Source organism: Coffea arabica, chromosome 7e (genome assembly GCF_036785885.1).
Source record: "Coffea arabica cultivar ET-39 chromosome 7e, Coffea Arabica ET-39 HiFi, whole genome shotgun sequence".
Taxonomy (NCBI): domain Eukaryota; kingdom Viridiplantae; phylum Streptophyta; class Magnoliopsida; order Gentianales; family Rubiaceae; genus Coffea; species Coffea arabica.
The window spans coordinates 28,838,609-28,850,587 of NC_092323.1; positions in this window are offsets into that span (position 1 = coordinate 28,838,609).

Here is an 11,979-nt window from a genome sequence, read left to right on the forward strand (position 1 = left end):
TTTGGAACATTTACTTTTGACCGAATTTTCAATTTTGACCGCAATTGTCTAAACCTAATTTTCACTTCTTCACTCTTCAGTCTTCGGCCTTCACGACACAGACAGATTCGCCGCTTCAGTCTTCCCCACTTCAGCTCAATTCATCTGCTTTGATTCTCATTTCTCAGCTGCTACCCATCAATTTAGCTCAGCTGGGTTTTGGTTATCCCTTTTTCCCCTTTTATTCCTTTCATCTTCGACGCTTCACGTCTGGTTGCTGGGTTTGTAGCCTTCGCCGCTTCATAGCCTTCCGTCCCCTCAGCCCTCTTCCGTCCCCTTCGCCGCTTCATTTGTCAGCTGCTACCCATCTCAGCTTATACCAGGTTTGTTTATCCTTTTTCCTTTTTTTTTCATTTCATTTTTTATTACTCGGTTTTGGTTGCCCTTCCGTCCCCTCGGCCCTCCGTATAATGTTTATGTACTGCTGTAATTTTTATCAATTTATGATCCTTATTAACTTGTCATTGCATATGATCCTTATTATAGGCTGATTAGCCTAAACCAAATTTTTTTTTTTGTCCTAAAATAGATAAGCTGATTAGCCTAAATCAAATTAGATAAGCTGTCAGCCTATTTGTCCTGCAATTTTCATTTTTTTTGACTCAGTAGATAATTTGGTGGCCTGTTGTTGAGTTGCGCCGTTGCTGAATCTGGAACTTAATTGGGAGGTAGACTCCCTGTTAATGTTTTTGGCTGACTGTGAAAAATGTCAATTAATTGGTGGTCAAGTATTAGATGTTGGTACTAAACTGTTAAATTCCTTGTACTTCACTTTTAAATTCCACCAACGGCCTCAGTAAAAGTCTTTTTCTTTTGGTATTATCTGAAAAATGGATTAAAAAAAAGGGAAAAAAAGGTCGTCGGACTTTAAGTTGGACAGCCTATCATATGGTCCCTTGTGTCACTTAATTTAGTAATTCATAACCACGTCATTGTGGAGTTGTATTATAATTTGATATTGAAGCATGTAGAAAGTTTAACTCTAATTCAAGCACTTCCATTTGGCGAAATGGGATGAATTTTTGGCACGTTTGATTACTTGGTGAAGTGAAGTGAGAATTTGACAGAAGCTTCCAAAACATGTTTCTCAGTTGTTGAACAAATCTTATTGTTTGTCTTGTCAGGTTAATATAACAGGTTAACATAGATATAATAACCATGACTCTTTCAATAATAATCTCATACTACCATTTATCATAGTTGCCAGTCTTTCAATAGATGTGCTATTATAGGTAAACACTTAATCCTATAATTAGAAAACTTTATTAACCAAAGTGCAGTGACACAAAGATTCTATAATGAAACAGAATTTTATTTTCTGTACAGCAAGGTTCTTTTCTTTCTTTGGCCAAAGCTTTTTCTGCTTATGTCTACAGTGACCAAATGTTTATACATATCTGGTTTCTATCTTTTTGGTTTAAATTCTTCAAATCATCTTTTCTACAATCCACCATTAGTGTATTTGACAGAAGCTCAAATGCTAGTCCACATATGAAATAATATAAGTCCCTTGCTAGAGCAGGGCTACTAAATCATTCCGTGACCTCCTGTTTCTGAAAGCCCTTTTACTTCCATTAGATCGAAAACCTTTTGTCCGTGGGTCACAATCGAAAACCTTTTGAGGAGATTAATTAGGTGTTGTTTGATTTAATCAGTTTTGGTCAACGAAGCAACGTTGCAAACTTGAGTCAGTTGACAATGCCACCTAGGAATGCAAAAAGAGGCACACGAAAGAGGAGTCGGGACCAAAACAGCACTGCTAGCACCAGTGCAGGCCCCAACTTCGATGTTAGTAGGTTCACTTCAGTTGAAAATCAAGATTGGTATCTCGTTCGTGCTAATAATACAGTTCTAGTTGAAGTGGACCTTGATCCTGTCTTTGATCGGAAATTTCACTTTCGAGAACAGTTTGCAACAATGGGGTGGGACTGTATGTTGAATCTACCTCGACGGTATTACCCAAATTTGGTGCGGGAATTCTATGCTAACATCTCGAATAAAGGGTTTGTCAATTCTGTAGAACTACAGAGTTATGTGAAAGGGGTACATATAACTCTAACGAGACAGACTCTGTCCGAGATTTTAAGAGGTGATGACGAGGGTCCCGTGTTTGAACATGGAAAGTACATAGTCCGAGGGGATCCAACATGGCAATTCGAGGTCACTCTCCCTAAGTATACCAATAGCTTTAGTTCTTTTAAAACCATAGTGGATCCTGTCACGGGGGACTCAAGAATGGAATCAGCACCTATTCCCACTAAGAGTCTTACGCTCCGGCACAGTTTATTGGTATATTTGTTGAACCACAACATTCTGCCGGCTTCAAGCAGCAAGAATGAAGTCCGGGTAATGGATGTGTATTTCCTAGACAAATTAGAGGCTGGTTTAGGCAATGTATCAGGGATTCCGATATCCACAATCATACTCGGTGCCATGTCAAGAACTGCAGAGTTTAAGGGGGCTAAGAAAGCACTACCCTATGCTAGGACACTAACGCGTATCTTTGAGCACTTCGGTGTAAATTTGATTGGCGAATCGTACAACACTGCATCAGCAATAGTGAACCAAGCCACAATGGACCGAATTGCCTATCGCGATGAAACGGAATTGGGTGAGGAAGAACAACAAGAAGAGGGCGAAAACAGGCAGGCCACAACTGATGCAGGGTCTTCTCAGGCTACAAATGGGCGAACAATTCAAGACATGATTGGAGCTGTGATCACTGAGATGCGTGCAATGCGTGAAGTGGTTGATCGGTTGGATGGGAGAGTACATGCAGTCGAGGGGCGATTGTCTGCGATCGAAGACAAATTGGAGGCATTGAGTGGTGGTCAAAACACAAGCCGAGTGGAGCGAAATGAACACGGAAATTAGTCACAGGCTATAATCTTTGTTTTTAGATTAATCTTTTGTAGCTAATGTGCTACGCATATGTTACAAGTCTAACACAGTTGACATGTCAATATATTGTTATTTCAATGTAGAACTTATTGTTCAGATTAAATGTTGTCTATTTTGGATTTGCTGGCAGGGAGTTTAGGCCACTTTTAAGGGGAAACTCTGTCAAATTTTTTCCAAAAATAAAAAGTAAATGTATATATGTATGTATATTAATCACAATAAATTACAATAAACAAATAAGCAAATCTAAGTTATAAATAATCTAAGCAAATCTAAGTTATAAATAATCACGTAATAATCATTTCATAAAGGGTTAATGCAAATAAACCCTACAAACTATATTTTTATATATTTATAATATATTTGTATAAATATTATATATTTGTATAAATATAATATAATATAAATATGTAATTATACATTTATTTAAATATTATATATTTAACATATATATAATATATATTATACATTTATGTATACGTATTTATGTAATTATACATTTGTATGCATTTATATTAACATTTATGTATATTTATAATATACATTAATATTATGTATTATGTATAATATAATACATTTATACATTTATATTAATATACATAATATTAATTATACATTTATATTAATTATATTAATACATTAATACATAAATTTAATATATGTATTTATAATATATTAATTTATACATTTATATAATATTCATTTTTAATTTATACAATTAATACATTTATATTATATTTATATTATGTATTATATACAATATAATATATTTTTGTATTTTTATATAAGTATATAAATATATTTATTTATAAATATTTATAAATTTATTACAAACACATAAATGTATATAAATATTTAAACAATAAAAATTATAAATTACAAATAATATGAATTATACATTTATAAATAATATTAATATATATTTATAAATTATAATTTATAGATTTATAAAATATTCATTTATAATTTATATTAATTATACATTTATAAATATATTTATATTACGTATACATTTATAAATACATTTACAGATTTTTTTATCAATACGTAAATACATTTATTTACAAATATTTATAAATGTATTATAAATGTCATTTAAGAAATTTTACTTTTCCACTACATAATAGCAAATTAGAGAAATTGATTAATCAATTATTAGTAGTATCAATAACAAAAAAATAAAATACTATTCTTGTTCATTCTTATTATTTATTTCACTATAAATAATAATTGCTAACTTTTCTTTTTATGTGGTATATAATAAGTTACTTTTAATATAAGTAGTTGACTAACTACGAATTCTCAATTAGTTTATAGATACTTAAATTATTGAATTACTAGATTAATACACTTTGCAAAAATTGTTGACGTACTAGATTAATACACTTTACAATATCAGCTACATATATTTTTTAACAACAAAGAGTTTATGGTAAATTATTAAGAATGAATTTAACAAATACACAAATTTAAAAAGTAATTTAAAAAATATTTGAATTTTTTTATGCAATTTTTCTAGGAATTCGTATTTATCGGATGCAAGATAAAGTCCAACCAAAAAGCTTGCTAGATTGGTTAAGATTTATTCCCCCAAATTATTATCAACTATTGATGTCAATATTATGGGATCTTTTTTTTTCCAGTTGTGATGAATTTAGAGCCTTAAGTAGTAAAATTTGTAGAAATTTGCAATGAAATCATAAAGCAAGAGAAAATGGCATTACAACTGAAGCAAAAAGAAAATTTTTTAGGCAAAATCTAGAATCCTGTTGTTGGAAAGCAAACAACATAGGTACATAGTGAATACTGATCACTAGCAATAATCATAAGTGTAAAATTGCAGCTTGCAGCGCCCACTGGACAACGGAGGCTTTGTGGTTTGATGCGAGGTACATGACCTCGCATTTCAGAAATGCGAGGTACATATACCTCGCATTTGTGAAATGCGAGGTCAGCTTTTGTTTTTTGATTTTTTTTTTAATTTCGGTGGTAGAAAATTGAAGGAGAGTTCGCATTCAGCAAATGTGAGCTCAAGGAACTCGCATTTGATGAATGCGAAGATCCTGTTTAAGGAGAGTTCGCATTCAGCAAATGTGAGCTCAAGGAACTCGCATTTGATGAATGCGAAGATCCTAAAAACAGAAACCAGTACACAAAATACCCCCTTTGTAGAATTTTTTTAAAAATCATCATAATTTTAGAAATTTCTCGCAGAAGTTTTCATTTCATTAAGTCAAGCTTCTTAATGGGTTTTATGATTCCTATCTTCAATATCAATTTACAATCAAATTAGGAGAAAGAAAATTTATGTTTATGAGATTGTTTCCTTGATACTCTCTTCTAATATAAACTTGAAAAATATAATAAGATTGACCTGAAAATTCACCCCTTTGTAAACTCATGCCACCATTAGTGATAGATCTGAACTTCATTCACAAACCTAAACTCTGCAAGTTAATGTACTCGAGTAAAATTCTATGCGAAAAGTTGCAAGTTAATGATAAAAAAAGTCCCGAAAAGGCCCTAATAATGGTTAGAATACAAGAAAAAAGAATATTATAATGATGTTTAACATAGTCAATATAATCACTATTACCAGTGGAAAAAATTACAAATTGCTCAACTAATTAATTTCATCATGTAACTTGTATTATTGAAAATTTGGTTTTTAGTTTTATTCACTGAGAATTCTCTACAATTTTTCTGCTTTTATCGAATGTCAACCATATAAAACAACCTACATATACCAAGTTGCATATAGTATCTACCAAAGAAGGTTACATTTTCAAAGGAAAGCGAACAATTCAAGAACTCCAAAAAATAAAAATAAAAATTCCGGAACTCCTCATACTATTAAGAATCATCAAAACTCAAAGTTGGTATAAGTAAATTAAGTAATCTTCAAACTCATACAGTATCCATGTAAAAGGAGCATTATGAAATCTAATTTTGTATGTACAACCAATTACCCAACAAGTTAAACACTTGTAAACAAAGACAATTAATGTTTTTTTTTCTCCAGATAATAGCTTAGAATTTGAGGACAAATGTAGAATCCCAAAAAAAAAAAAGAAAAAAAGGCAAAGTACATGAAGTTAATTTAAGACTTATCCCACATATTTCATACCTCAAAACTTTTTCATGTCTGCAGCATAATAACTATACAAAATCTGAAATCAATCTTCTTGAATAGCCGATGGTGTCATGACAATTTACATGTAACAAAATAAGTGAGAGACTGAGTGAGTTGAAGGAAAATGTTATATTTGTTATAGTAATAATGCAATTGAATAAAAACAGCATCTTTGCAAGTCTCAATCCCCATATAAAATAAGACAAGGCTCCTGCTCCAGAATTTGCTGTTTGTTTTATCACTTTAGTCAGACTTTTTACCAATACTTTGTTTAATATCTCCGTTCTATATGTTAATTTTTAAGTGTCATGCAAGCTTATTAAGGAAAATATTAATTTTCCTTAGACGAAGCTATCTTTTTTTTAGTTTAAAAATTTACATCATGAAATAATACTATACTTTCAAACACACATATAGCTATATTCGTGGTGTGTGTTTTAGTACTGTTTATCTTCATTGGAAACTTAAATTCAACAACTACTTTGTCCAATCTCTATTTTTTAGGACAAAAAAATAATAGTGAAGGAAAAATTCATGCTATTATGATTTATTCTCCACCATCATTAATGAGTAAAACGAAGACTGCATGAAAGATATTTTTCAAAGTGCAACTAAACTAATTTGTACATTGGGTCCTTCTATGTACGTAGACGAAGTTACAGTTCAAGGTTCATAAACGTGCCTTGAGCATTAATTTAGATTAGCAGTAACAAATGATCTTAAAGTTCTTTTTTTTTTTTTGTGTCATCATTTAAAAGTCAATATTAAGAATGGTCTTAAAAATCATCAAATGGAAGGAAATTTGGGTTTTTTTTTTTTGTTAAAAATGTACTAAGTTGAATTATATCAAGCTTTATAAGTAAAAAATTACCCATAAAATTTGTGTAACGATACATTGAACACAATTGAGTAACTATCATGTTGATGTCTTCAAAAAGCAACATGTTATATTCATACGAGCTCACATATTTTTGCTGATAGAAGAGGCATTCATAGTTACACTTACAGTTTTGAATTGAGCTACTTTGTAAGAGCACAGATCGACTTACCAATGTCTAAGAAAAAGAAAAGAGGATCTTTAACTAAGCAAAGTATTCAAGCACTATTTTACATTTAAGAACTCAACTTAAGAAATCTACTTAGTATAACGGAATAAATTGTTATGCATTGCGGGATTGTTTCTTAATGATGTTGATCTTGAAAGTTTCAAAATTGAAATATAGGAAATTTGTAAAACCATTTATACCAAATCACACAAAAAATTGTTATACATTAGGTTCTCATACTAAATAAGTTTGTTCACTACAATGTCCCCAAGTTTATGGGCATCAAAAGTGAACTAAAAGTTACAATTACAATCAGAGAATAAACCACAATCATATAGAGAGAGGAGCACTTGCACGATCATGAGTTACTTCAAAAGGCTTTTTACTACAATCAAACACACATTACACTTGCAAGCTCTATTAAAATTTATCCGTACTCAGGAATATAAGTCATGACATGCCATGCCATTACTTCTCTTTCTTCGTCTTCTTAATAAGTTAAATTGATTATTAAAAAATCTACACTTTAATATGAAGAGCTGCATGAAGTTTCCAGAAGGACTTGGTTCAAGTAAATCTAATAATTTTAGCATTCACTACAATAATAACAAAAAATTTGCTGCAAAAAGAGGATGATTTTGCCAGTTATCTCACGGTCTTACGAGAAAGGATGGCATAATTGACATTGATAAGAATGTTGCCTTATATATTCAGTAACTTGAAAGTTAAGAATTTAGAAAGTAGGCATTACCTTTTCTTCTCTTGAAACTTTATTTCTAAGGAAGTTCTATTGTGGACCATATGTTTCTGAGATAGTGCACCTGTGAAAATTTTTATTTTTGTCAATCACTACCTGTGATAAAAAAAATGTTGAAAAAATACATTAACAATCACCCGTATGTTGCAGCACCAAATGTAAAAGTAAAATCACAAGATATTCTTGGGCATTAAGAAGGACTTACTACGGAGTAGGATTTAAGAATCACTACTTTACCACAATACTTGATTCAAAAGATAACCTATAATTCAAAGTTTCTAAGACAATCAAACTTTTTAATCCTTGATTCTAAATAAATCCAAGTTGAATGAAATTTCGAATTCAGGGTAGGAATTTACTACTCAAATACAAATAGCATATTTTAGGACAATAATGAACCATCAATGTTGAAGAACAATTCTTTTTTTTTTTTTGATAAGAACAAAATTAGAATATGATGGTACAGTCATGTATCAAAACAAATTAACTATATTTTCATAATAAAAGGAATAAATAGCTTCACTTGAGAAATTAAAAATAAAAACACCTATACTCATGCAATAACAATTAATAAACTTGACACCTCAATCTGTTCTTCTGTAAACTGAACATCACCCTTGGTTTGTTGGTATATGCTGTTAGTTTTGTAGATGCCCTTCTGTTTTCTACATCTTGTCTGCCGGGGATTAGCTGCTGATTGTTGGTTGTTTGTCCGACTTGTATGTCTAATCGTTGAAAGACTTTGACCTCAAACAGGTTACAAATAAGGTTCAAAATATCATCAATCTCTTCATATGGAAAGTATACCATGTTGATGAGTTTTGTCCCGTGCTTAATTACATATATTGGGCACTTCTTCATAAATACTCCCAACTTTTTATGGGAGTAAATTGTGGGTACCTGATTTTTCTTGACAAAGAGTTGTGACTGAAGATTTAGGGTTCTAATTTACTTCATCGGAGGAACTAATAGAGTTTTAAAAAATAAAAAAAATGATGGTAATTCAATTTAGGACTTCTCTCATGTCATATTGAGATAAGAATTATTGGATGATGAAGTGATGCGAATCAGGAGTTTGCTAGATTAAATAGATTATTATCCAAGTAAGGATATATTAGGCATTACAAAAAAGGAAAGAAACACCATTATATTCTATAGTAATATATACACACACAAGTGTTTTCAAATTTACCAAGCAGCCTAGGATTTTTTATTTTTTTTTTGGTTTGTAGTCAATGACATTAAGCATTTAATCAAAGTCTATTTCACCCAAACTTTTTTCAGTTTTTTACAGGAAGCAAGAGAGTACTAAAATATTGCATCAAAATAGAGTACCAAAACCTTAAGTAGAATAATATCTTATGTGAATTGAGTTTGAGCATGTCAAAAATCAACTCGCATAATTCAATTGACGGGCCTAATCAAAAGATGTCGAAGAGAAATTCTTTATTGTTAAATATGGGCATTCTTACTCCTCATAGTAGCCATCTTACCTTTTCCCTAAATGCCCATTCTTACTTCAGTCAACAAATATATCAAAGGGATGATTGAGCCTGTAATATTAAAAGCCATAAAAATTATATAAATTGTGAACCACTAGATTATTGTCCGAGACAATAACTAAATGTTGGGGAAGATTTATTACAATCAAAGAACAAATAAAATTAAATAAGAGCATAAAACAACAAGAAAATATAAATTGAAATTCCAGCAACATAGGGGGGAAGCCAAGCCTAGTTGATTTTGGGAAAGTTCGCCGAAAGAAAATTTAGGTGGTAATGATTTTCTAACTGTTCTGGGGAATGTAGCAATCCGACAAACAAGTTTTGCTGCGAAACTAATTATTCCGAAATATACAGCTGTCCAAAATAACTTTCGATGTCCTAACCTAATGAAAATGGTAAACTTACAGCCTTTTTCTGAAAATTGGTAAACTTATAGTAAGAAAAATAAGAAAATTTGTTCTGGGGCTAATAAGTTAAGGCACAATGACATAAAAGTTCCTCAATTATTTTTCTAAAGCCAGAACAGTCCCTCAACTTTATTTTTAACCAATTTAGTCTTAAAGTGATTTTATGGTAACCAATCGTGTCCTTGCTTGGCATTCTCCACTGATGACCACTTAAAGCAGAAAAGCCACATACAGAGAAAATCAGATTTAGCTGGGCAAATTGCAAAGATTTTGAATAAGATTGAGAGCAAAAAAAATTGTACTACTTTTTTCAGCAATTTTTAATAATTCAGTTACAATTTGTCAAAAAATGTTCCGATTTTTAACTGTCAATTTGATCAATTACTTTGTAATGCCCCCAAATTATAAGAAGAGTTGTAGATAGCTTTCCTATTTTGCCCCCAATTTGACTACTCATCAATGGAGAAATCTTACTATCCGAGTGGCTTAAATGCCAAATAAGGATCCAAGTGGCTATAACAATATAATTAAAGGACTAATTGGCTAAGAGTAAAGTTGAAAAAAAAGAACAAAGTTGATGGATTATTTTGAGTTTAATAAAATAGTTGAGAAACCATTTAGTTTATTTGTTCTAAGCATCGAAGTTTTTGTAACATGCAAGTTACAATTTAAATTGTACGTCGTGGGTATATTCTTCGGCCCAAGAAGGGTTCACTGCACGTTAGTTCAATTGATGAAAAGTTGAACTGATAGGTTACTATTATAGTTATTACGATATATGATAAATACATAATAAAATAATTAGGTTTAAGAATTTTAGTTGATTTTTTTTTTGAGTCCCAAGGAGGGCCAAGCTGCCATTTTCTTTAGTTGATTAGTTAATAAAACACAAAATTAATAAATGAGAACTAGTTATCATAAAATACTGAAGTAAAAACACCTTATATTATATTTGTAAGAAAAATCTAAACAAAAAATTGTGAAAGTTATTAGAAATTCTTGAGTTCATGATTTAGTTTTGATAGATTGGGAGAATTGTAATTATGGTCCCTAATCTATAGACCATGTGCAGAACTAGTCCCCAATCAATTGCGCAAATCAATTTTGGTCCCCAATCTATTCAATTTTGCGCAAAAGTGGACAATTGATGAAATTTCTTCAAATTTAGTTAGAACCAAGTCACGTGAGACCATGTGTCGGCACTTAAAACCCCTTTTTTCAACTTTTTAATTTTTGAAACACATTTTTTATTATATTCACCTTTTTCTTGTCTTTTTTTTTTTTATTAAACAAAGACATAAAGGCTAAAATTCGCTAATCAAGCAGTTAGTAATGATTAGTGGAAAAATCACAAAATAAATAGGGGTACCGATGTCCTCTCTTTCTTTATTTCCTCATGTTCTCTCTTCCAACTCAAGAACATACCCTAGGAGCCTCAATCACTTTCTAATCAGAGAACAAAAATTGCTGATTTTGGTAGAAAGTTGCAAGAATTGGGCAGAACTTTGCATCGAGCTTCTTCTATTCTCAATTTTGGTCCTCATGGAACCAATGAAAAATTGTGACTGTAAGCAGCAAGCAACAATGGTTACATCCTGGATAGACAACAATTCTGGGAGAAGAAATTTCACTTGTGCCATCAAGAAGGAATGGTTGTGTCTGTTTTTTATTTTGGTTGATGAATTTGACCTTTGTTCTAAAGCTTTATGATGTTGGTTGTGAAGGGTGATGGAGGAAAAGGTTGCAATTATTTTGAATGGCATGATCCGAAAATGTGTAGAAGATCTACTGCTTTAATTCCTAAATTGTTGCAAAGCATGAACTCTAAGAATGCTATAATTGAGAGACTAAGAGCGAGGGAAAAAAATTATTGTTGGCAATTTTCTTGTTGGTACTTCTGCTGATTTCTTTATTATGTGATTTTTTCCACTAAACATTTATTAACTGCTTGATTAGTAAATTTTAGCCTTTTATGTCTTTGTTTAATAAAGCAAAAGTCAAGAGAAAGTTGAAAATATTAAAAAAATGCATTTTAGAAATTTAAAAATTGAAAAAAAGGGTTTTAAGTGCCGGCACATGATCTCACATGACTTGGTTTCAACTGAAATTGAAGAAATTTTATCCATTGTCCACTTTCACACGAATAGACTGGGGACCAAAATTGATTTTTGAAATAGATTGGGGACTAATT